This window comes from Schistocerca gregaria, chromosome 2, assembly GCF_023897955.1.
Source record: "Schistocerca gregaria isolate iqSchGreg1 chromosome 2, iqSchGreg1.2, whole genome shotgun sequence".
Lineage (NCBI taxonomy): Eukaryota > Metazoa > Arthropoda > Insecta > Orthoptera > Acrididae > Schistocerca > Schistocerca gregaria.
In genome coordinates, this window is record NC_064921.1 from 854,757,203 (window position 1) to 854,784,615 (window position 27,413).

Here is a 27,413-nt window from a genome sequence, read left to right on the forward strand (position 1 = left end):
TAAACAGAGGTCCATTGTCTGATACCAGGTTGACTGGCAGAACTTCCATAGAAAAGATTTTTGCGGGTGCCTGGATTGCAACTTCTGAAGTGGTTGAGGAGCAGCAAACCACATTTGGGAATTGGGAATAAGCATCAATGACAATGAGCCAAAAGCCATTGAGAAATGTGCCCGCAAAATCTATGTGAACACGCTCCCATGCCTGGGTTGCCATGAAGAGAACACTGACCTGGGAGACTCATGTTGGCTCGCACACTGGGAACAGGCGGCCACCAAGTGCTCAATTCATCTGTCAATATCGGGCCAATACACATGTCTGCGAGCCAAGGTTTTAGTACGAGAAACACCCCAGCGACCCTCATATAATAACGTGAGGACCTCCCTTCGCAGACTTGCAGGAACAACCACGAGAGGAGCTATATCATCGGTAGCCAGAAGGAGAACTCCTTCCAAGACTGAGAGGCGGTCTCGTAGAACAAAATAATTACAAAGAGGGTCTGAGGCCCATTCTGGAGGTCGGGACGACCACCCCTGCTGAACGAGGCGAACTACTTGCCGGAGAACTGGGTCAACTGCCGTTTCCCTGGCGATTCTAGAACTAGTGATCGGAATGCCATCAACCGCTTGGGCGGACACCACATCTAAATGAAAACACATAATTTCCTCCCGATCAAACTTAGAATCCGGGCCCACTGTAAGACGGGAAAGAGCGTAGGCATTGACATGCTGTCCAGTAGGGCGAAAATGAATGTCATAAAGGTACTTAGAGAGGAACAAGGCCCAGCGCTGCAGTCTGTGGGCCACCCTATCCGGAATCTGAGAGGCGGGACCAAATAACGATATTAGTGGCTTATGGTCAGTGATTAACTGAAACTTAGTGCCATACAAGAAAGGGTGAAACTTGGTAACAGCATAGACAATGGCCAAAGCCTCTTTTTCCACCTGGGAGCAATGGGCCTGCGTGGGACTAAGAGTTTTAGACACAAATGCCTGTGGCTACTCGGAGCCATCAACATTTCCATGGGCCCGGACCGCCCCCACCCCATACCGCAAAGCATCTGTAGCCAGGGCCAACGGCTTATTGGGGTCAAAAGTAGCCAAACAAGGCACTGTCATGAGGAGGCCCTCTAACGAGGTGAATGCGCGCTCGCATGCAGGCGACCAATCAAAAGGAACACCCTTGCGCAGAAGGCAGTACAGGGGGCGGGCTATGGTGGAAGCCCAGGGAATGAAACGGTGGTAATAGGCAATCTTGCCTAAAAAAGCTTGTAACTCCTCCAGCGAAGTGGGCCGCGGAAGGTCGACAATACCTTGGACCAAACTTCCTAGCGGCTGGACCCCGTGCCGATAGATGGTGTAGCCCACATACTCAATGGACGGTTGGAAGAAGTTCGACTTGCGCAGGTTGCAACGCAGGCCCACGGACCTGAAATTGAGGAAGAGGGTTCGAAGGTTGTGCAAGTGTTCCTTCATGCTGTGGCCCGTGACAATTATGTCGTCCAAGTAATTAATACAATGAGGGATTGTCGACATGACGTGCTCAAGATAATGCTGAAATATTGCCGGGGCACTGGATATTCCGAAGGCCAACTGCTGGTATTGGTAAAGGCCAAACGGGGTGTTGACGACCGCTAGCCATTTGTAGTCCTCATCAAGTGATATCTGGTGATAAGCCTCTGAAAGATCGATTTTCGAAAAATATTGACCTCGTGCCAGGGCGAAGAACAATTCATCAGAACGAGGCAAGGGATAGGTATCCACCACCAATTGGGAATTAATGGTGGCCTTGAAATCACCACAAAGACGTAATTTTCCCGAGGGTTTCCTGACAATAACGAGGGGAGAAGCCCACTCACTAGAAGAGATGGGAAGAACGACCCCGAGGGCTGTCAGCCAGTCTAGTTCTGCTTTTACCTGAGGGCGGAGAGACAAGGGGATCTGTCTCGCGCGTAGAAAATGTGGACAAGCCGAGAGCTTCAATGTTAAGTGAGCTTCAGAGTCTGAAAGATGCCCCAGGCCCTCCTCAAAGATATCCTTAAAGTCAGAGGTCAAAGAATCCAATGATTGATAGGGAACTTCTTCGGAGACCAACTATATGGTGTCTGCGATAGAAAAACCGAAAGCTTGAAAGGCATCCAATCCAAAAAGGTTAGCGGAGTTCGCATCACTGACAACAATAAAAGTAAGAGGCCGAGTGACTGATTAGTAAGTAATGTCGGTAGTGAATTGACCCAGTAGGGGAATTAACTGTTTTCCATAACCACGGAGACACTGGTAAACTGGTGCCAACGGGGGCGACCCAAGGTCGGAGTAAGCTTGTGCATTCAACAAGGCAACTGCCGCGCCCGTATCTACTTTCAGTTGTAATCGGCACGACCGAAGCATCACGTCGATAAAGAGTTTGTGTGCCGAAGCGTCGGGAGCCTTGACCGATGAAACTTCCTGAATGTCAACGTCCATGTCCTCTGTACCTGCGTCCTTAGAGTCTTTTGAGGCTGAGTGGCAAACTTTGGCAATGTGTCCTTTTATATTAAATTTGCTACAAATGGCCCAACACTGGGGACACTCTGGGCAATCATGATGTACCTAGCACGATGCACAGGACAGTAACAGGGCCCGGCGGCTGGAACTCTGTTTACGCGCCGTGCGGGAGCGTCCGTAATGGCCGGATTGTACAGCTCGCACATCGTCCACCCCACGCCGGCTGCACCTCCCTGAACTGCCCCGAAGTCGCACCACACTTCCAACTGTTGACCTGCGGCATGAGAGACTTCATATGATTGAGCAATGGACAGGACTTCCTCAAGGGAAGGGTCTTCCAACTGCAGGGCCTGTTGGCGGACCTCCCTATCAGGGGCCAAACGAACAATGTCGTCGCACACCATAACGTGGGCATACGACTCTCGCGACTGCACCGTGACAATCAGGGGCCAAACGAACAATGTCGTCGCACACCATAACGTGGGCATACGACTCTCGCAACTGCACCGTGACAATCAGGGGCCAAACGAACAATGTCGTCGCACACGATAACGTGGGCATACGACTCTCACGACTGCACCGTGACAAAGTGACACTTGCGACTAATACTGTGCAGGGTAGCGGCCCACGCCCGGGAAGACTGATGGGGCTGTTTCTTGCATTGATAGAACTCGACTCGACTATCCGCTACAACATGCGTGCAGCGGCGAAGGACGAGGGTTCCTTCAATGTTGTTAGTTGCCGCAAAACTTGATACAGCAAGGGAGATATCCAAGACAAGAAAAGGGGACGACATACCTCCGCATCGAAAACATGAAATGCCTGGAAATGCTGCCGAAGGCAATGTTCATATGCGTCCCAATCCTTCGCCGTCTCATCATACGGGGGAAAGGGAGGAGGGAATGGTGCCGGAGCAGACTGCATGGAGAGAAACGCCAGAAGTGCTTGTTTCATGGTTGCCATGAGCTCCATCTGCTGCTCAACCAAAACCCGCACTAAATCCTCCATGCCGTGGGGAAGCTGCAAAACCATAACGACAACGCAACACGCGAAAGAACGACCCTACTTGCCGCCAGTTGTGTATTAACACGATACACGTTGTCCGTCGCACTTCACATAGTGTAGACCGGGAACTGTCTGCTAGGCATGCCCGATGTAAAACTGACTGGGCTCGGCCCGTGCTGCCTGAGTTGTTGTTGTTTCAGCTCCAGAGGGCGCGGTCGAATTCTTGCGTGCTCTCTGGTGGACGGGACTTTACTTGCGGCAACTACTGTCCATGACGCGCCTTGCCGATGTGCGTCTCCTGCGATCTTTCTGGTGGCTACTGCACAATGTAGTGGTACTTTCTTGTTAATATGGTGTGCAGCTTAAGTTTCTAATTTTGCTTCTCTTTTGTTAATGTCCATCTTAATGTATCTGTTTTCAGTGTATATCTTAATGTATATCTTGATTGCAGGCTTTGTCAGCATATTACAGTGATTAAATCCTTTCAGGTGATTAGCCAAGTGGTGGCATCTTCTAGCAACATTTTAATGAATTTCGTACCCATCTTCTTTGCCAGGTGGCAATTGTCATGAAACTCATTGAAACCTTGTGACAAGGTGATGCCACCAATCAACTGATCACCCAAGAAAATTCCGTCACTATATCTTGAATCACTAAACATCCCAGAATAATCTTCTTCTTGATAGGTTCCATGATTGTCAAGAAATGCGTGAATGTATGCAAACTAAGTAATTTGATAGCTTATAAATAGTCTTTGTAGCTTATTATCTGACTACACAAAACATTTTACATATTCTACTTTGTTTTTTGTTTCAATATTCATTAATGCATTCTTTTGGAACCAGGGGAACACTTTTGTTTGTTTGAAGTAATGTTGTTGTTCTTGTAAGATAAATAGGAAGCATTTGCTGTGAACCAGTCATAGCCCTATTCAGCTATCACATGGACCCTGTTGGGTGTGTTGAGGCTCTTGATTAGTATATTTGTATCTTCAGCAAACCCTACAACTTTTGGACAGTTTCTTAAAGGCTTTGGATAGTCTTCTACATAAGCAAAGAGCAGGATTGAATCCAATACAAACCCTTGTGGGACAGCATATTTTATGTTCTGTTATTCTATGTTTAGTTTTACACTGCAGCACAGCTTGTAATTTTGACTATCTGTTGCCTATTATGAAGTTGACACTCAGTGCTTTCAAGAGGAGTGGCATAATGTTTTAGTATTCAATTGTTATATTCCACACAATCAGAGGGTTGACTGTCACATAAAATGATGTTAGGATGTCTTTGAATAGCTCTCTCTCTCTCTCTCTCTCTCTCTCTCTCTCTCTCTCTCTCTCTCTCTCTGTCTGTTTTTTTACATCCCTCTTATGGGGAATCAGAATTCAAGGTGCTCTTCTAAGAATGCATTTATTACTCAGTTAAATTATACTCACTGTTTTTCACACAATTTATTCGAAATTGACATTGGCCAGTTTTCTTTCTCATTCTTCCCCAGTCCCAACTTTTGGTCCTTCTCTAGCCACCTCGTCATCATCAGTATGTAAAATCTAATTTTCCTTCCTTCCCTCCCTTCCGCAGGTCATTTGATTGATGTGTTGTAATGACACAAAATTAGTTGATTTATACATAATATTAATTACTGGATATAAGGTCTGCCTGTTATTAACTTAGTGAAACAATTACTAACAAAGAGATAGAGGGGCTGGCCAGTACTTACCTCAGCTCAGTACAGCCGATAAAACACAAAAAACAACCGAAAATTTAAGTTCCTAGCTTTCGGAATAAATGTTCCTTCATCAGGGAGGAGAGAGGGGAAAGAAAGTTAAGAAGGGAAAGTGGATTTAGTTACTCACAACCCAGGTTATGAAGCAACAGGGAAAGGAAAACAGGGAAGGTAGCAAGGATGGAGACATGGTTGTCAGAGGGAAGCCAAAGATCTTCACATCTTTATATGAGATTTTCCATTAATTTGTTATTAACTTAGCTGTAGTAATCCACAGAGAGTTTGTAGAAGTGTATGGCAACAATGCACCATCATATGATGCTGTGGTGAGATGTCACAGATGTTTCCAGTGTGATCAGAGAAGTTTGAATGATGAAGAACAAAGAGTATCTCTTTGTGAAGAATTGGGAATTCCAAGAGAAGTGGAAGTCCAGGTGATTGAAGACTGGTGTGTCACATTCAAGATGATAGTAAAAAAATTGAAAATAAGTTATTTATCAGTTTTCAACATCTTGCAGTGACAGATGTCACCAATTGATGATTTCTGTGGCTGCCCACACTGATTCATAAAGCCTGCCGAACTCAGGCTGCAGCAGAAGTGTACCAGCCATATCAGGCCAATCCAGATGACTTCTTTAGATGCCTAGTAAGCTTTTACATGTACATCTACATACATGAATACTCTACAAGCCACCATAACGTGAATGTGGAGAGTACTATTTACTGTAACACTGTCAGTTAGTTTCGTTCCCATCTGTACAAGCCTAAATTTCACTTGTTTTGTCTTCAACGCTACCTACTGTAAATGATGTAGCTAACAGTTGCATTTAACAGTTCTTTACTTTCACTGTTCACAACCTCCCAATGTTTCACAGCTAATGTGGCCAGTTCACTATTGGTTAACTTTTGATAAGCCTCATTAATAGTTTGCAGGCAAATGTCAGCATACAAGTTGATGCATTGTTGTTGTTCTAACCAATACAGGTTTCTCGTCTGAAAATCGGTCATAGACTGACTGACTCGGGACCAAGAACTGGGCCTTTATATATCCTCATAACAACAGGTACTGAAACTATACATTGTTCGATGTTTCATTTACAGAAATTACAATTATAACATAACTCATTCAGTTAACTGAATATATAGAAAAATTCCTTCTTTTTAACAGTTTCTTCTGCGACAAGGGATAGACCAAATTATTTGTTTAAATGATGAAATTAACAGATATAGTTATACAAACAATACTTTTGACAAATGTGGTAATTGTTTTGGAATTAAGAGCTTCCTTTGCTAACATCTTTTCAAATAGAGCCAAATAAATACTAAAAGAATGGTAGTGGTTTGTTTATAACTGATACAGAATTTATTTTTGTTTATAAGTCAACAATAGAATCTAAGTCATAGAACAATTACTAATTTCAACCTATAACAAAAGATGTTGTTGTTGTTGTTGTCTTCAGTCCTGAGACTGGTTTGATGCTGCTCTCCATGCTACTCTATCCTGTGCAAGCTGCTTCATCTCCCAGTACCTACTGCAACCTACATCCTTCTGAATCTGCTTAGTGTACTCATCTCTCGGTCTCCCTCTACGATTTTTACCCTCCACGCTGCCCTCCAACGCTAAATTTGTGATCCCTTGATGCCTCAAAACATGTCCTACCAACCGATCCCTTCTTCTAGTCAAGTTGTGCCACAAACTTCTCTTCTCCCCAATCCTATTCAATACCTCCTCATTAGTTACGTGATCTATCCACCTTATCTTCAGTATTCTTCTGTAGCACCACATTTCGAAAGCTTCTATTCTCTTCTTGTCCAAACTAGTTATCGTCCATGTTTCACTTCCATACATGGCTACACTCCAAACAAATACTTTCAGAAACGACTTCCTGATACATAAATCTATATTCGATGTTAACAAATTTCTCTTCTTCAGAAACGCTTTCCTTGCCATTGCCAGTCTAAATTTTATATCTCCTTTACTTCGACCATCATCAGTTATTTTACTTCCTAAATAGCAAAACTCCTTTACTACTTTAAGTGTCTCATTTCCTAATCTAATTCCCTCAGCATCACCCGATTTAATTTGACTACATTCCATTATCCTCGTTTTGCTTTTGTTGATGTTCATCTTATATCCTCCTTTCAAGACACTGTCCATTCCGTTCAACTGCTCTTCCAAGTCCTTTGCCGTCTCTGACAGAATTACAATGTCATCGGCGAACCTCAAAGTTTTTACTTCGTCTCCATGAATTTTAATACCTACTCCAAATTTTTCTTTTGTTTCCTTTACTGCTTGCTCAATATACAGATTGAATAACATTGGGGAGAGGCTACAACCCTGTCTCACTCCTTTCCCAACCACTGCTTCCCTTTCATGCCCCTCGACTCTTATTACTGCCATCTGGTTTCTGTACAAATTATAAATAGCCTTTCGCTCCCTGTATTTTACCCCTGCCACCTTTAGAATTTGAAAAAGAGTATTCCAGTCAACATTGTCAAAAGCTTTCTCTAAGTCTACAAATGCTAGAAACGTAGGTTTGCCTTTTCTTAATCTTTCTTCTAAGATAAGTCGTAAGGTCAGTATTGCCTCACGTGTTCCAACATTTCGGCGGAATCCAAACTGATCTTCCCCGAGGTCTGCATCTACCAGTTTTTCCATTCGTCTGTAAAGAATTCGCGTTAGTATTTTGCAGCCGTGGCTTATTAAACTGATAGTTCGGTAATTTTCACATCTGTCAGCACCTGCTTTCTTTGGGATTGGAATTATTATATTCTTCTTGAAGTCTGAGGGTATTTCGCCTGTCTCATACATCTTGCTCACCAGCTGGTAGAGTTTTGTCATGACTGGCTCTCCCAAGGCCGTCAGTAGTTCTAATGGAATGTTGTCTACTCCGGGGGCCTTGTTTCGACTCAGGTCTTTCAGTGCTCTATCAAACTCTTCACGCAGTATCGTATCTCCCATTTCGTCTTCATCTACATCCTCTTCCATTTCCATAATATTGTCCTCAAGTACATCGCCCTTGGATAAACCTTCTATATACTCCTTCCACCTTTCTGCCTTCCCTTCTTTGCTTAGAACTGGGCTGCCATCTGAGCTCTTGATATTCATACACGTGGTTCTCTTCTCTCCAAAGGTCTCTTTAATTTTCCTGTAGGCAGTATCTATCTTACCCCTAGTGAGATAAGCTTCTACATCCTTACATTTGTCCTCTAGCCATCCCTGTTTAGCCATTTTGCACTTCCTGTCGATCTCATTTTTGAGACGTTTGTATTCCTTTTTGCCTGCTTCATTTACTGCATTTTTATATTTTCTCCTTTCATCAATTAAATTCAGTATTTCTTCTGTTACCCAAGGATTTCTAGCAGCCCTCGTCTTTGTACCTACTTTATCCTCTGCTGCCTTCACTACTACATCCCTCAGAGCTACCCATTCTTCTTCTACTGTATTTCTTTCCCCTATTCCTGTCAATTGTTCCCTTATGCTCTCTCTGAAACTCTGTACAACCCCTGGTTCTTTCAGTTTATCCAGGTCCCATCTCCTTAATTTCCCGCATTTTTGCAGTTTCTTCAGTTTTAATCTACAGGTCATAACCAATAGATTGTGGTCAGAGTCCACATCTGCCCCTGGAAATGTCTTACAACTTAAAACCTGGTTCCTAAATCTCTGTCTTACCATTATATAATCTATCTGATACCTTTTAGTATCTGCAGGGTTCTTCCACGTATACAACCTTCTTTCATGATTCTTAAACCAAGTGTTAGCTATGATTAAGTTGTGCTCTGTGCAAAATTCTACTAGGCGGCTTCCTCTTTCATTTCTTAGCCCCAATCCATATTCACCTACTATGTTTCCTTCTCTCCCTTTTCCTACACTCGAATTCCAGTCTCCCATTACTATCAAATTTTCGTCTCCCTTCACTATCTGAATAATTTCTTTTATTTCATCGTACATTTCTTCAATTTCTTCATCATCTGCAGAGCTAGTTGGCATATAAACTTGTACTAGTGTAGTAGGTGTGGGCTTCGTATCTATCTTGGCCACAATAATGCGTTCACTATGCTGTTTGTAGTAGCTTACCCGCATTCCTATTTTCCTATTCATTATTAAACCTACTCCTGCATTACCCCTATTTGATTTTGTGTTTATAACCCTGTAGTCACCTGACCAGAAGTCTTGTTCCTCCTGCCATCGAACTTCACTAATTCCCACTATATCTAACTTTAACCTATCCATTTCCCTTTTTAAATTTTCTAACCTACCTGCCCGATTAAGGGATCTGACATTCTACGCTCCGATCCGTAGAACGCCAGTTTTCTTTCTCCTGATAACGACATCCTCCTGAGTAGTCCCCGCCCGGAGATCCGAATGGGGGACTATTTTACCTCCGGAATATTTTACCCAAGAGGATGCCATCATCATTTAATCATACAGTAAAGCTGCATGTCCTCGGGAAAAATTACGGCTGTAGTTTCCCCTTGCTTTCAGCCGTTCGCAGTACCAGCACAGCAAGGCCGTTTTGGTTAATGTTGCAAGGCCAGATCAGTCAATCATCCAGACTGTTGCCCCTGCAACTACTGAAAAGGCTGCTGCCCCTCTTCAGGAACGACACGTTTGTCTGGCCTCTCAACAGATACCCCTCCGTTGTGGTTGCACCTATGGTACGGCCATCTGTATCGCTGAGGCACGCAAGCCTCCCCACCAACGGCAAGGTCCATGGTTCATGGGGGGAGGATAACAAAAGATATTAACTAGAAATAGTCCAAATAAATTAGGAAATTGTTGTCATACACAAAACTAAGTACAAAATTAGATCTGGTGCTATATTCTTTAAAACTGGGTGTCATCCTTTCTCTTTATGAACATGCAGGTTATACGTACGTATGATAATACTAATTAGTTAAAAATGAAAAAAATTAATTTAAGGAGGCACATGGCAAAACAAGAGAGGAAGTAAAAAGATTCCAGCTTGCTTCGTCACATCATCAGTATAGAAGCGAAATCCGATATCTATCCCTCCAAAAAAAGGCCGTGTTCTCTGGTCCCACCAAAACGACAACCTCAGAAATAGCAACATATTTGGAAGAAACAACCAGATATTTGTGACAGTGAAGATATAAATTTTGCAGCTGTCATATTATGATGATGATGATTGAAAATAGTGACAACACAGACTACAGGGTTAGTAAACTAAATTCAGTCCAAACAGGCCTTGGAAGGCCCAGTGGTACTGACCGCCACTGTGTCATCCTCAGCGCACAGGCATCACTGTAAGTAGCTCCTCAGTTTGCCTCGCAAGGAGTGAGTGCGCCCTGTTTGCCAACAGCCATTGGCAGACCAGATGGTCACCCATCCAAGTGCTAGACCAGCCCAACAGCTCTTAACTTCGCTGATTTGACGGGAACCGGTGTTACCACTGTGGCAAGGCCGTTGGCACAGGGTTAGTAAGCAAAATTAATGTATCCATTTCTTTTTATTTATTTTATTTCTCCTAGTATTATCAAAATGTAGACAGTCAGTAAATGACATAAGTTTAGAATATGTATAACGTTAACTTTTTGGCGAATGCTTTAAAACAGTAAAACGGTTTGTAATTTTGATCAGTCGGAATACGTTAAAAATAAATTTTTCTTGAGGAGCATTTTAAAAGAATGGGAGTCATTTTATATTCAGAGTCATCTTATACTCGGATAAATATGGTATTCTTACTGCTCACTTTTGCGCAATCAGTACTTCCTAAATGATGAGTTACACCAAAAAATTAATCTATTCAACAGTACTGTGTTGAAATATGTGAAATATGTCAGGAGGTTGATATGTTTGTTTCAGAGTTTAGCGGTTGTGCAAAGAGCAAAAATAGCTGAACTTATTTGTTTCAGAAGCTCAGTAATATGCTTCTTCCAGTTCAAATGTTCATTAATATGTACCTCAAAAAATTACATTCTATCGTAGTTACTGATTCCTCCTCCTGTGCTACATCAATTGTTGGTATGACTCTATTCTCTATACACGGATTACTGCATTTTCAAAATTTCGGGAGAGTCCATTTTCAGAGAACCTCTTACTAATTATTTGGAAAATATCACTTACTAACTCTCATGTTACTTTCTCTGTAATAGGATTTATTATAACACTAGTGTTGTCTGCAAAAAGTGCCAATTTTACTTGTTGAATGAATAGTAAGTGGAAGGTCATTCACATATATAAGGAATAGGAGTGGACTCAGAATTGATCCCTGTGGGGCGTCTTTTGTTATTTTTTTTACCCTTATATGGGGCAAATTGTCACAGGAGTATACTGCTGAAATTTCTTTTTAGGTTATGGGGACTGTTAAGGTCAAGTGTCACAAAAGGCTGTTGAAGAGCTGTTTTTGCTCCATTGTAGTACTCCAGCTTATTCTGCACAGGGCACAGTCACCCATGCTGCTTCTTTGGACTATCAAATTTTGCCTCAACACCTGTATTCTCATGACAAGACACCCAGTGACCATTTCCTCCTTTTTGGAAGAAGAAATCATTGTGTAGTAGGCAATTCCAAATGATTACACGGTGATTTTTGAGGCAGAATGTTTTGTATACAGCCAAGATACAGACCTCTACAACAAAATTATCCCCTGAGTCATCCAAAGTTGGAAAAAAGGTTACATGAAAGGTGAATATGTAAAGATGGACTCACACCACCACCAAACTTCAAGGTCACAGTTTAAAATTTTTTTGAGTTGTGATCATTAAAACGTTGACTACACCTAATAAATATGGCCAATGAGATGACCATTCACAGATGAGTTCACATAATTAAAATAATATTTAGTTTAATAACAGAGATCTGTATGTAATGCTTCTGAAGGAGGTCCCCAGAACGAACTTTTTATCTCATTTTCAAATTTAGCTTCACTGCCAAACATCTAATCAGTGGTTATATAATCAAAGATTTTTGGCAGTGGGATTATTAACTCCTTTCTACGCGGAAGTCAGTTTAAGAAGAATAAGTCTTTTTTTGTCTAGAGCTGCAGTTGTGCACATCATCATTTTTTTCTGGACTCTAATGGGCTATTGACAGCAAATTTAATGGAAGAAAATATGTAATTGGATGTTCTAGTTAAAGTAACTAACTCTACATAGTTGTCTGCAACAGAGTTGTGGGTGAGCACCACGTATTATTCTGACGGCATCCTTTCGTTGTTTCCCAGAGATGAGTTCCCCCCAGAATTTATTGATGTGTTTTTCTCCAAATTGTAAAAGTGGGCAAACAGCAGCGGTAAGGGGTCATTTGACCAGCTAATGCATAAAAATCCACGAGAGGGTTAAAGTAAGGCCTTCACTCAAGCTTTACCTCAGAGTTCTAACACCTTTAGATTACTGTTTTGGGTACAACACATTGCATATCCCTGAAATGCAGCCTGTTTCTTGAGTTCCTGTAATTTCTTAATTTATTTCCGTTATTTTGAAACAAACATTGAAATTCCACTTTGGGCAGATTAATGTTACTTTTTGCACACATTTTGCAAAGCCAGATTTTTGCATTTCTCATTCTTGTTTCCTTTGCACATTCCAATTCGACACTTCCACTTTTTTTGTTTTTGTCCGGCTCTCAACTGACTTATTGCTCCTGTTTTGCTCTTTGTTGTTTCCCATTTATTTACCAGCTGCAGAGTGAAACATCTCTCTTCAGATTATTTTTTATTAATTGATTACAGATAATCCATGCATTTAAAACTGCCACATCTAGGGCACTGTTAAGACATGCATCAACCATCTTCTGTGAGTAATTTTAGTTGCATAATTATGAATAATTTGATCAACATCACCTAAACCATACTTTGTGATGTTATAGAGGATAACAGTTTCTATTTTCTTCTTCCCTTCTTCACTCATTGCTTCTTCAGGATGTAGTGTGCTGATAATTGTGACATTCTTATTCTCCTTTCTTTGGTACACTGTCAGGGTGCACTATGGGTTATTATTATTTTTCTTCCTTTTTTTTCCAGTGAGGTGATGGAATGTGAGAATTTATCATGCATTTGGAGATACCTCAGCAAATCGTGTTCATATTCCCACTATGAAAGTTCTCTTCTATTGAAGTTTCTTAGCAAGCTGAAGGGATGTGAAAAAGCTGTCTTTTGTCTATTCCTTTTATTTATAAATGAATCAATGAGGCAAAACTGACATTGTGTCCCAGTGGCTGGTTGTCTGGTCAATTTCCTTCTTGCCAAGGCCCAAGAAAGTATTACAGTTGTACTTGGATGCCACATATGTCAGGTTTGTAAATCTGCACTAGGCTTTGTTAGGAGTAACTTCTAAATCAGAATGAGATTTTCACTTTGCAGCGGAGTGTGCGCTGAATTGAAACATCCTGGCATATGAAAACTGTTTGCCAGACTGAGACTCAAACTTGGGACCTTTGCCTTTCATGGGCAAGTGCTCTACCAGCTGAGCTACCCAAGCACGGCTTATGACCCATCCTCACAGCTTCAGTTCTGCCAGTACCTCGTCTCTTACCTTCCAAACTTTACAGAAGCTCTTCTGTGAAACTTGCAGAACTAGCACTCCTGGAAGAAAGGATGTTGCAGAGATATGGCTTAGCCACAGCTTGGGGATGTTTCCAGAATGAGATTTTCACTCTGTAGCAAAAGGCAAAGGTCCCAAGTTCGAATCTTGGCCCGGCTCACAGTTTTAATCTTCCAGGAAGTTTTATATCAGCACACACCCCATTGGAGTGGCAAGTAATCGGATCAGTTCAAAATCTGTCTCTTGCCATTTTATCCCTGATAAAATTAAGGCCCCAAGAACGTGAACAAATGTCACCCAAGGTAACACCTATAGTACAGCAAAGCACATCTGGAGTACATGTTACTAATCATTGCCTTAATTCCCCCAACAACATTGTCCAGGTGCCATTTTTTATTTCATTCTGGGCATTGTATTCTGAGCATTTTTAATGATCAGCAGCATAAGTTTGTCAGTAAGATATTAGAAGGCACTGATTACAAAGTCACCCACTCAGTGGTAGACTAGTGCAGTGAACCCTTATCTCTCCTTCAGGACATTCAAAGCAGGCAATGGTGTGTTAGTGATCTTGTACTTCAGTCCATCTCTAGCCACATACCTCGCTGCACCAGTTGAGTTCTCAGAATAATTTGGGGAAAGATTTGAAACAGGATGACATATACTAATGACATCTTCTCCACCTCTTCATCATCGTCCGTGGCAGAAAATCCCCATCTAACTCTGATAACTGATTCAATATCTGAGATCTCCAGAATATTCAAAAGCTCTTCCTTAGTAAGACCATGCTGATGCAGCAGCACAATTTAAAATGCTTTTTACAGGCCAAAACACTAGCTAACTAATGAGCTGAGTAGCCACAGCAACACTCGAAATACAATTAAAAATTTAAGTTACAATTTCCAGAGTGGCTATCTTCTTAACAGTTTATACCATCATTCAGGGTAGAAGTTGTTGCCCAAAGCAAAATGCGACACATATCTTTTTGTAACACCAATATTTGAAAAGGGAGTTATGCCAGGGGTGAATTGAGCAGATCAGTGTGTGGACCACAGTAATACGTGCTGTTTTCTGTTAGTTGTTTATGTGTTACTGTACTCCACACTTTGACCTACTATAGGTGAGTGGTTACCTTTCCCTTATGTTATATATTTCTCCACCCAGGGATTTCCATTATTGATCTTCTTGATTAATTTATTTATATTCTGGATGCCCAGCATGTGTCCATTGATCTCTACCTTTGCCACATGTAAGTTATTTTTGTTTTTGGGAAGTCTCATTTCTTTATTTTTATTCATATAGAATTGTGTAACATGAGTTGTCGTAAGATTAATGGCTGTACCATTTGCTGTGGACAATTTGTAGACCATTGCCGTTGTTCTCCTGGCAGTGTGTGGTGTGGATGTATGTGAGTCTTTCATCGGTATATTTGTGTCATGAGCTGACATCACTATTTTAAAGAGCTCCCCAGTGTTACAGATAATTCATGTATGTAGGGCAAGAACAGGAGTGGCCCAAGGACCAAACACTGTAGAACATCATGTTTTTGTGTTTCACCACTCTGAATGTAATCTCATTACTGTTGTATCATCATATAATTTGTTAATGGCAATCTCTGTTTTCTGTTGTTCTTAACTATCGCCACGCAAGAGGAATGCCTTAAATAAATGTCATACTGTTGTAGTGTCCCTAGTACAATTTTATGATTTACACAGTTGAAGGCATTGACAAGACCTCAGATAATTTTATTTGTCTAACTCTGGGAGGGTGACGTTATATATTGTTTTCTTAGTAAAGAAGCCTCAATGGAAGCCTGACCGGGGCGCTTTTTATAAGGTTATTCTCAGAAAGGCAATTTTGTATTCTGTTGTAAGCTACCTTCTCAACACAGGAAAGAGAGAGTTGTTCTAGATTAGATTAGATTAATACTTGTTCCACAGATCATGAATACGACACTTCGTAATGATGTGGAATGTGTCAGGTTAATAAAAGATGTCTGTACAAGATATTACATTGCACAAAATGTTGCATGGCACTAATGTTTAAGTTGCTTTTTCCTCTTAATTTATATCTAAACGTTCAGCCAATGAGTAGAAGGAGTTGTCATCTAGAAATTCTTTTAATTTATTTTTAAAAGTTAGTTGGCTATCTGTCAGGCTTTTGATGCTGTTTGGCAGGTGACCAAAGACTTTTGTGGCAGCATAATTTACCCCTTTGTGTGCCAAAGTCAGATTTAACCCTGCATAGTGAAGATCATCCTTTCTCCTGGTGTTATATGCACACTGCTATTACTTTTGAACTGGGTTGAATTATTAACAACAAATTTCATAAGTAAATGTATATACCGTGAGGTTACTGTGAGGATCCCTAGATCCTTAAATAGATGTCTGCAGGATGACCGTGGGTGGGCTCCAGCAATTATTCTGATTCCACGTTTTTGAGCAATGAATACTTTTCTACTCAGTGATGAATTACCCCAGAATATGATGCCATACGAAAGCAGTAATAGCATTCATAGCAGAACTCAGACGTTTCAGCAGACCATCAATGTGTTGCTTCCGGTTTAACCTCTCATCAATGGACACACCTAAAAATTTTGAAAATTCTATCTTAGCTACAGACTTCTGTTCAAAGTCTATATTTATTACTGGAGTTGTGCCATTTACTGTACGAAACTGTATATACTGTGTTTTATCAAAATTTAAAGAGAGTCCGCTTGCTGAGAACCACTTAATAATTCTGTGAAAAACATCATTTACAATTATATCGCTTTGTTCTTGGTTTTTGGATGTTATTACTATACTTGTATCATCAGCAAAAAGAACTAACTTTGCATCTTCATCAATGTGGAATAGTAAGTCATTAATGTATATCAAGAACAGTAAAGGACCTAAAACTGAACCCTGTAGGACCCCGTACTTGAGAGCCCCCCAATTTGAGGAATCAGTTGCTGTTTTAACATTACATGAACCACTTATTTCAACTTTCTGCATTCTTCCAGTTAAGTATGAATTAAACCATTTGTGCACTGTCCCCCTCAAACCATAATGATTTAGCTTATCTAAAAGAATTCCATGATTTACACGATCAAAGGCCTTTGAGAGAACACAAAAAATACCAATGGGTGATGTCCGGTTATTCACAACATTTAATATTTGATCAGTGAAAGCGTATATAGCATTTTCTGTTAAAAAGCCTTTCTGAAAACCAAACTGACATTTTGTTAGTGGTTTATTTTTACAAATATGAGAGGCTACTTTTGAATACATTACTTTCTCAAAAAAAAATTGATAGAGCTGTCAGAAGAGAGATTGGGCAGTAGTTGTTGACGTCTGACGTATCCCCCTTTTTATGCAATGGTTTTACAATGGCATATTTCAGTCTATCGGGGAAAACACCCTGCTCCAAAGAGCTATTACATACGTGGCTGAGAATTCTACTTATCTGTGGGGAACAAGCTTTAAGTACCTTGCTGGAAATGCCATCAATTCTGTAAGAGCTTTTACTTTTCAGTGAGTTTATTATTTTACTGATTTCAGAGGGAGAGGTTGGTGGAATTACTGTTGTTTCAAACTGCACAGGTATGGCCTCTTCTATTAGTAGCCTTGCCTCTTCTAGTGAAGATCTAGATCCTATTTTCTCCACAGCATTTAAAAAATGATTATTGAAAATATTTTCAATTTCAGATTGTTAGTACACTTGTCATTCAGTTTTATGGCACTAAAGTCTTCCTGTTCTCTTGGTTGCCCTGTTTCCCTTTCAATAATATTCCAAATTGCTTTAATTTTATTATCAGAGTGCTGATCTCAGACATGATACACATGCTTCTGGACTTTTTAATAACTTTTCTTAGTACCGCACAATAGTTTTTATAATATTGAACAATTTCGGGGTCAGTACTCTCGCTTGCTGTTAGATACAGTTCTCTTTTACGGTTGCAAGATATTCTTATTCCTTTAGATAGCCAAGGTTTTTTCTATGTTTTCTTGGAATTATGTTTAACTATTTTCTTGGGAAAACAATTTTCTAATACCCTTAAAAAGGTATCGTGAAATAAGTTGTATTTCAAGTTTGCATCAGTTTCCTTATACACTTCATCCCAGTCTAGCTGCTGTACACTTTCCCTAAAGTTTGTGATATTTATACTGTTAATTGAACACACTGCTTTGAAAGTCTGCTTTGATATACTGTATGGAGCTATGTCATGTACTGTAACTAGCTGTGCACCATGATCTGAAAGACCATTCTCAACAGGATAAACATTTATGTCTTTAAACTTATCTTGGTCTATAAAAAAGTTATCTATCAATGTACTGCTATTCTTTGTTATCCGAGCAGGAAAATTAATGACGGAGCTCAAATTGAAAGAACTGAGTAATACTACAAGGTCAGTCTTCCTATTACACTCTTTCAGGGAGTCAACATTGAACTCCCCACAAATGATAATTTGCTTCCCCCTGTCTGACAGATAGCACAACAAAGCATCCAAGTTTTCTAGAAATAGCTGGAAATTCCTTGAGGAGGACCTATACACTGTTACAATTATGAAAGTGCCATCATTTAGTTTGAGTTCAGTGGCACATGCTTCCATATGTTGCTCTACACAAATTTTTTTAGTTTTTAAATTTTGTACACTGTGGAAGCTTTTGATATATATGGCAACTCCTCTCATCATATTATCTCTACTTACATGTGCAGCTAATTTTTACACATTGATGCTAATCTTTTGCATATCAGTGACAATGTGATGCTCAGACAGGCATAGTACATCTACTACATTCTCAGTTTCTATATCTTCTAAACAAAGCAGAAGCTCATCAATTTTATTCTTCAATCCTCCAATATTTTGATGAAATATACTAACATTATTTTTCACTTTACTTTTGTGTGTATCTTGAACTTTTTTAACATCTTTTGTACTTGCCTGGCTGAGTTTCCCACTGGACACTGATCTTACACTAAAAAAGAGTTTCCACAATGAGATGTAGTTCCTCCCCCCTTTAAATTTCCTGCTATCAGCCCAGCCAGTTTACCCTTCCCTTTCTTGTTGAGGTGTAGGCCATTTCTAGTATAGTCCCACCTATAGGGTGAATCAACAGGAACCACACCAATGTGTGACCCTGCACCAGATCCAAGTAGCCGTTCCAACTCCAAATTAACTCTCCTGACAGAAGAGCTCAAATGAGGTCGGTCGTGGCGCTCCAGAACCGACACAAACCCAACACTGGTATGACTCGATGTTGATGCAATATTTGCCAGGTCACACTCTATGCTGTACCCTGGATCTCTGTCAATACTGTTGCCCGGACCACCCACAATAACCACGGTATCTTCCTTAGTAAAGCCTCTACATAGTGAACGTAAATCCTCTGTAACCTGCCCCAGTCCAGCACTAGGTTTGAAAAAACTTGTGACCTGGTATTCTGACCCTAATTCATCCTGCAGAAGTTGGCCCACACCCCTAGCATGCAAACTACCTAGCAACAAGACTTTCTTTCTCTTTGCAGACTTCCCTACATTCTTAATCAATTTGCTGCTGAAAGCTTGTTGAGCCCTGTCTACATCTACTTCTGTGAGAGGCTCATCAGTTTCTGACTGAGGCAACAGGTCAAACCTATTTTGTACATTAATAACAAAGCTGTCAGAAGAATTTCTTGGCCTGTTCCTCATGCCTGTTGCCACTTCCCACCCCTGTTTACCCTTCTCCCCCCTTAACCTGCCCAGTTCTCGCCTAACCTCATCTAACTCAGCCTGAAGGGCAGCAATTTTCCCCTCCTGTTTCACAATCTTTCTATCTCTACTGCATAGCCTACAGAACCACTGATGAGTCTTGCTCATTTTCCCAATTCCCACGCCACTACAATCGCTCCAAAGAAAAAAGTTACTACATCCATCACAACAGACCCCGGAGCTAACGATTCTACGGCACGTCAGGCACTTTACACTCATGGTACAAATGGATTTCAGTGACAGAAAGACAATTAAGTTACCGAAAAACAATGAAAATACGTGTACGAAAAATTAGGCCTACTCGCGACTATGTAAACAGTGGTTCAGAAGTTTTTTACTGGAAATTACGTAAGAGTTGACGATACTCTACAGATATGAAGGGGCAACAAACGTATTTAGCACACTAAACTATCAGTAAATGCACTTAAAATTGTGGTATGAAATTTAATCTGAAAGCTCAAAAGTTTGTCCTGGCCGCGATATATAAACACAACGAACTTTACGTGATTACTGTGAAAATACGTGAGTAAGACAAAAACCTTTAATGGTACGTTTGAAGAGCACTATAATTAACATAATAAATTAATTTAAAGTGTTAAAAACAGTTTATTACTACTTAAATTACTTATCTTGTACAAGAGCTGTGACTCAGACGTCCGTATAGCAGGCGCAGGGATACCAACAGTACAGGTCACAGTACAGGTAACTCACTTCCGTAAATGGTTACTAGTATCTTGTACTTCAGTCTTTCAGGAAGTATTCATTGTCTCATTGATCTTTTACAAAGATGATCCAATACAGGATGCTACTAAGTAAGGCCAATATTGTACTATTTGGATTGAAATACCATCATAGCCAGAAAAGCACTGCTTTTTAATAATTACTGCTTCCTTTAGTGAACTAATGATGTTCCTAAGAGATAATGTATTGCCTGTTGGCTTCTGTCTTGGGATCTTCAAGGGACTTTTGTTTAACAATTTTGCAGCACAAGTGGCCCGAATTTCAGAGGTTCAGCCGTCATTGCTGGTGGCAGTCAGGAGTTGAGCCAGTGGCCAGAGATTATAGGTAAATGTCGTGCAAACATCTGTGAACTTTCCTCTGGTCATTAACTCTGTGATTGCTCCACAAAGAGATTGGTAACCACTGAACTGAGTTGAATAGCCATAGCGACACATTCCAGCTGCTCATAGAAATAGCCATTCTAGATAAAGTAGTTCATGGTAAGACATGCATGAAAGAGTTTAGGAAGGGGAACTGGTATGCTCCACATAGTCACTGGATAGCATTTTTTATAAAAAAATAAATAATCTCAAAGCTGACCAGTGTCATTTGGTCCAAGTTTTAGTTTCTGCAGTTTCTGAATGAAATGTCCCTAGTCTTCTATATATCTTTTGCTCTTTCCCAGCTATGGTTGTAGCAGAGGGGCCAAGTGTTTCAGTAGTTGGTGAAAGTCGATGAACCAGGAGCATTTACGTACAACATGCATAGTTTCAACAAGAAAGAAGAAAGCCTCAAGTAAACAGATCCTGGATTACTTACATGCGTGTTTGAAAGAACAGACACTGTTGGCAAGCCACAGCTCCATGATATACTTTGAAGTTTATTCACTGACTGCAAATGCATTGACATCAGCTGTATTAGGTAAAGATCTATTAGTCAGTAGTGACATGTGAAAATCTGTGCTGGACCTGCACTCAATCCCAGTTGTACAATTTATTACAAAGCTAAGACAGCCACACAACAAAAGCAACATTGGTCTCAATTCCTTGTTGTCTTCTCCTCTTTGTGCAGGAACCCAACTAATGTTGCGAGCATTAGGTTATGAATTTACTGGATTGTGATATAAGGATGTAGGAAGTGTGACATGTGAAAGTTTGGGTTGTTCCGTGGAACATGCATGGATGGTTGAAATGGCTAACTTGACTGCTCACGATGAGTGGGAAATGTGGATTCGAGTTCCAGTCTGGCACAGATACTCATATATCACTATTTGTAGTAGATCTATACCTATACAGCTGATGTCGAGAAATTGACAGTGTAAATTTCAAAGACCCTGGATTCTCTTACTGCAGCGAACGACTGTTGCAGGTAACAGGGAGGAACCACAGCTGTAATTGCCAGGGAAAAGCACTGAGGCAATGGCGTGCACAGGTACATATAATCTCCAGCCATAGGCTTGATGCCAGTGTACCATAATCAATGGAGGGTAAACCCAAGACAGTGCCAGCCACTTGTGCAGACGAAACATCAAGAAATTCATTGAACAAACATTTGGTGAAAATTGTGAGATGGAAGCCAATAGGCAGTGCATCAACAAGTGGCCCTGAAATCCTCAACAATTTCCTAACAGATGATTTGGCTGAACTGTTATTTGGGGATTGTGTATGCAGTGCCAGGCTAAGTAAACTTTCAAAAGTTCCTTTTTTCCCCTTTTTTTCAGTTGCTGTCTGGAAGAGTTTATTGAAATTAGTGGTCAATAATGTGAGTTTAATATTATATTTGTCACTACTGTTGTCATCAGGGAGTGAAGTATCATCTGCCTTACTGAGATTATTAGTTTCATTCCTTATAATTCTCAACATTTCCTTTTCTTTGTTCTTGGAATATTGAATTTTTGCATGTATAGTATGTGCTTTTCACCATTTTGATAAAATGATGATGACTTTTTCAATACTACTTGCAGTACATCTTTGGGTCTCGATTAGGGCTTGTCCTGTAATCAGTTAAGCTCTCTCATGTTGCAGATATTAGCCACACTTTCTCTACACTTCCACTGTAGTAGTCCCAGATCTATTGTAATTTCTCATCTTCTGTGTTTCCTTGATAACCTATTTCCATATTTTATCCTGTAAATTGTCCATAAATAGTGTAACTAAGTCAGCATTTATGATTCTGTAAAATTGTAAAATTCCCACCGTAGTTAAACTGAATTTGCTTTATTACTGCCATTTGATAATTTTGTTCAGATAAAACATTTATTATGTGTCTGACATCTATTTCATGAAAGATAGTTCATTTTAAAAATAAATTAGCAGTCACTATTGCACTATCTCATTCTATTCTTATTGGAAATGTTAGCTTTGAGATCAAATCAAAACTGGACATCAGTGCTTCTAACTGTCCTTTATCAGAACCCTCTGTGGGGTGGTACTGCTGGCAGAGCATGATCTCTGCCTCAACGAGACTGAAGCTCCCACATACTTCAGTATGGCACATGGCACTTCTTTAGCTTGAAATAAGTGGTTTAGCTCTGTCATAAGTTGAATTGAGTAATATCTTGTTTTTATTTCTTGATGGTGACTAACTTCGGACAGCTGTGTCCACTTTCAAATTATCCATAAGTGTGACAAATACAGGCAATACTCCACGTACAGAAACTGCCCTGCAGTGATCAAGGTGGTACTATGACTGACTGTTGTTGAGCTGGCCATAGGACCACTTTCATCACCGCAGGGGCAGTTTCTGCACATGGGCTGTTGCCTGTATTTGTCACACTTACGGATCGTTTGAAAGTGGACACAAGTGTCCGAAACTAGTCACCACCAAGGAAAAAAATAATTAATACTTCGCAATACAACTTGTGATGGAGCTACAACTATTTATTTCAGTTATAAGACAAGTTGCGGACCTTTTTTTCATGTACAGCATGCAGCAAGTTGGTAAACTTTCTCAGCTATCGATCTTTCCCTTTGTAGCCCACAATTCCTCCCCTCCATTCAATGAGAAGTTCATGATGATTTGTGTGACAGCAATCATTTTCCAATTGTCTTATCTTTTCTTCAGCATCAATCACCCAGATGACCTTCCAGGTGGGCCTTTATTAGTGTGGAATGGGATGCTTTTTCTTTGGCTGCCATCCCAATCACTGCCATATGGCGGCTTTGATGACTTTGTACAGAGTTTGACTGATGCCAACCTTTCAGCAGCTGCTTCAGCAGTTCCCTCTTCCTCGGTATCTATCCGACGGAAGACTATCCTTTGGTGGACCCCTGAAATTTCTGTGGTTGGTAAAGACCACCATCATGCCTTCCAAAGCTACAAATGGCATCCCTCTCTTGACCACTTCCTGGCCTTTAAATGGCTTCATGCCCGGCCCTGTTATCTAATTAAATGTTAGGAACAGATTTGTTGGGAACAATATGTCACTACCATAGGGCTGCATACTCCCTCTTCGCAGGTATAGGCAAAGATCAGGCACATATTTGGCCTCTGTCCTCCAACAGGTGTCGCAGGAATTTCCCGAAATGGTATTATCCTCACCACCTCAAACTCTTATGACTGAGCATTTTGCTCAGGCTTCAGCATTGATCCACTATGCACCCGTGTTCTGTCTTCTCAAACACTGTCTGGAACGATTTCCAGTATCTATCGTTTCCCATCATCTGAAGCCTTGTAACACACCATTTAGTGAGTGGGAGTTCACCATCGGCCTCACTCTCTGCCCAAAGACGACTCCCAGACCAGACTGGGTACACAACCAAATGCTTCAGTACTTATTGGTGGGTAGCCAATGTCATATACTTGCCCTTCTCATCCGTCTCTGGAGCGAGAGGGAATTCCCATCCCAGTGGTAAGACAGTGTCATTATTATAGTTTTGAAATTGGATAAATTCCTCTGCAGATGAACAGCTGTTGCCTGATCAGTTTAACCACTGCTGTTTTCAAGTTACTTGAATGTATGGTGAGTCAAAGGCTGTATTGAATACTTGACTCCCAGGACCTTTTGGCTTCAATCCAGGGTTGTTTTCACTGAGGCTACTGTCCTGCAGATAATTTAGTTCATGTGGAGTTTGCAGTCTATATGGCTTTTACGCATTGTCAACACCTTGTTGCAGCCTTCTCTGATCTGCATAAAGCTTATGATACCACATGATGCCACCATATCCTTGCCACATTACGTGAGTCAAGCCTCCATGGTCTGCTCCTGATTTTTAACCAGAACTTTCATTCATGTCACACTTTTTAGGCAAATGTTGGTGACTCCCATAGCATCTCCCATATGCAGGAGAGTGGGGTATTGCAGGGTTGTGTTTAAAGTTCTCCTCTTTTTAGTGCCTATCAATGGTCTAGTGGTAGCTGTGGGACCTAGTGTCCCTCTCTTTGTATGCTGATAACTTTTGCATTTATTTTTGTTTATCAACAATGGGTGTTGCTGAATACAAACTGTAGTGGCCAGTACACAGAGCACAATCTTGGACTCTTACTCATGGCTTTCAATTTTTGTATGCCAAAGACAAGAATTAAGACTTTGTCATCAATGTACAGTGCATCCTCATCCAGATCTGTACCTTGATGACAAGTCCCTCAATGTGGTGGACTCTCATCGTTTTTTGGGACTGGTCTTTGATGCACGGTTGACATGGCTTCCCCATTTTAGTCAACTAAAGCAGACATGTTACTTGCACCTCAATGCTCTTCAATCCATCAGTAATATCAATGGGGGCATGGACCACTCTACTCTGCTGTGGCTTTACAAAGCATTGGTCCAGTTCAGTCTAGATTACAGGATTTTCACACACAGCTCAACATCACCTTTGACATTACAGGCGCATCTTTTTTTCAGGTACAGAGATCTGCCTTCTGCAATGGTGGCCCAGGTGTGGGGTTACAATCATCATCCACATTCAGTCCTGTTTTTCAGAACTTCATGTTCCCCTCTACCACCTGTCCACCTGGCCCTGCTCACATACACCTCCATAGAGTGTCCCCTGTCCACATCTGTATCTTGACCAACCACAAGATATGAAAGACTTGGCTCCCCCTGAGGCTTTCCACCACCTGTTCTTCTCCATTCTTGGTGTGTTTGAGGGTTCAGAAGTCATCTATACTGATGGCTTGATGGTTGCTGGCCACACAGGCTTTGCTTGTGTTCATACAGGCTACAAGGAACTTCACTCATTGCTGGATGGCTGCAGTGTTTTCACTGCGGAGCTGGTAGCAATCTCCCATGCTCTTGAGCATGTGTGTTCCAGCACCAGTGGATGCTCATCTGTAGCGACTCCTTGTGCACAGTGTACAAGCTCTTGACCAGTGTTACTCTTGGCATCCCTTGGCTCTGACTAACCAGGGATTCCCTTTTTACCCTCAAACAATATGGATACTTAGTTGTTTTTATCTTGACTCCAGGTCATATTGGGATCCCAGGAATGAACTTGCTGACAGGCTGGCCGAATTGGCTACTGCCAAGCTGTGTTTTGAGATCTATATTCCAGCAATGGATCTTTGCTTGGCATTATTCCGTCAAGTTCTAAGGATTTGGAATACAAAAAGGCATACTCTGATGTCTACAAACGAACTATGAGCAATAAAGAGGACCACCAATTTGTGGAGGTCCTCTATGTGGGCCTCTTGCAAGGACTCTCTCATCCTTTGCCAGATCAGCATCAGCCATACTTGGATAACCCATGGTCATCTCCTTCATCATGAAGATTCTCCCGGCTGTTGTGCTGCCCGTTCGATGGTGGTCCACATTTTGCTGGACTGTTCTAACCTAGCCTACCTGCGGCAGATGCCTGCTCTTGCTGACTTGCTACCCTTGATATTAGCAGACGATGCCTCAGTGGCTGACATGGTTTTACAGTTTATTCATGGAGATTTTTTTTTTTTTTTTGTCACTCTCTCTAATGGAGCGCACCTCAGACTTTTCAGTCCAGTTAGGGATTGGCAGGACACCCTGTTACCTCCTCTGACTTCACTGGGCAATGCCTATCTAGGCTAGGTGGTCTGCCCCAGCCTCCACACTACTCATCCTTTTGCTCTTCTTCTCTTTTTTTCATGTGTTCTATCTGACTTGGTGATCTTCCTCTGTTTTCCTGTGCTTCACTTGCCCTGTCCATGTTGTTAGTCTTAACTATGTTGTTGGGTGGGGTGCCTCTGGTAAGTGCTGGGGCGTATGTCCCCATTGTAGTGTCTGACTTTGAGGACCTGTGGCTGCTCCGTGAATGGTGCACCTTCCATCTTTCTTTTGTTTCCCCTTTTCTTCTTCCTCATTCCTTTATCAAGGCTCCGTTGGCCTTTGCTTGACCTTGGGGTTTTCCTTCCTTCGATTCCGCATACTGTACTGTTCTTTGGTGCATAGTTTTGTTGCCTTGCCTGTTGTGGGTAGAGGAGACTAGTGCCTTCATAGTTTGATAACTTCAACACTTTAAACAACCAACCTAAATTATTTATGTTCTGCCAGATCTTACTATTACCATAATGTAATATAGTTGATATCTCCAAGTGTCTCCTAGTCTATTCCAATGTCTCTTCTGATTTTGGAAAAGGATGTTTCTTGCAACCAGTTGAAACCTGTGACAGAACTGTAGAAGTCTCTTGCCCGCCTGTCATGGCTCTACCTTAGCCCATGTCTTCCAGTAGCTTCACCTTCCATTACCTCTCCTATAATAATGTTTCAATCACAGAGGACTATCAAATTTTCATCACCCTTAATGCATTTTATCAGTTTATCCATGTCCTCATACATTCTCTCATTTCCTCACCATCAGTTTGTGATGTGATCATGTAACTGTGTGGAAAGGTGGTATGATGTTGGCATAGTTTCAGTTCTCAGAAAAAAAATTGGCCACAGTGTTGCTCATAATAATTCAACTTGTTAAATGCCTTTCCATTCATAATTATACTAACTGCTGTTACACCAGTCACCGACACTGTTACTATTATTCTATAATCATCTGACTAGAAATCTCTCTCTTCTTTCTATTACACTTCACTAATACATTAAATGTCTAAATTGAACCTTCTCATCTCTCTTTCCAGATTCTTTAGTTCCCATACAAGTTTCGTACTTCTAACATTCCTTGCTCCAATTTGTAGAACAGAAGAGTTGTTGTTTATCCTAGTCCTGAAAATCCCCTCCTGGACAGTTCCTGCCCAGAGATCCGAAGGGGGCTAGTTTATGTGAGGAATTCTTTGAGAAGGAAGTGGTAATCTTGGACTTATTTTATGAAGAGTCCATATCCTGTGATTAC

The 27,413-nt window shown here is 41.0% G+C and overlaps 1 protein-coding gene across 1 annotated transcript in view; it reads left to right on the forward strand.

The window, feature by feature from the left end:
• LOC126335223 (WD repeat domain phosphoinositide-interacting protein 3) overlaps positions 1 to 27,413 on the forward strand; it is a 149,466-nt gene that overhangs the window by 87,845 nt on the left and 34,208 nt on the right. The window lies entirely within an intron of this gene.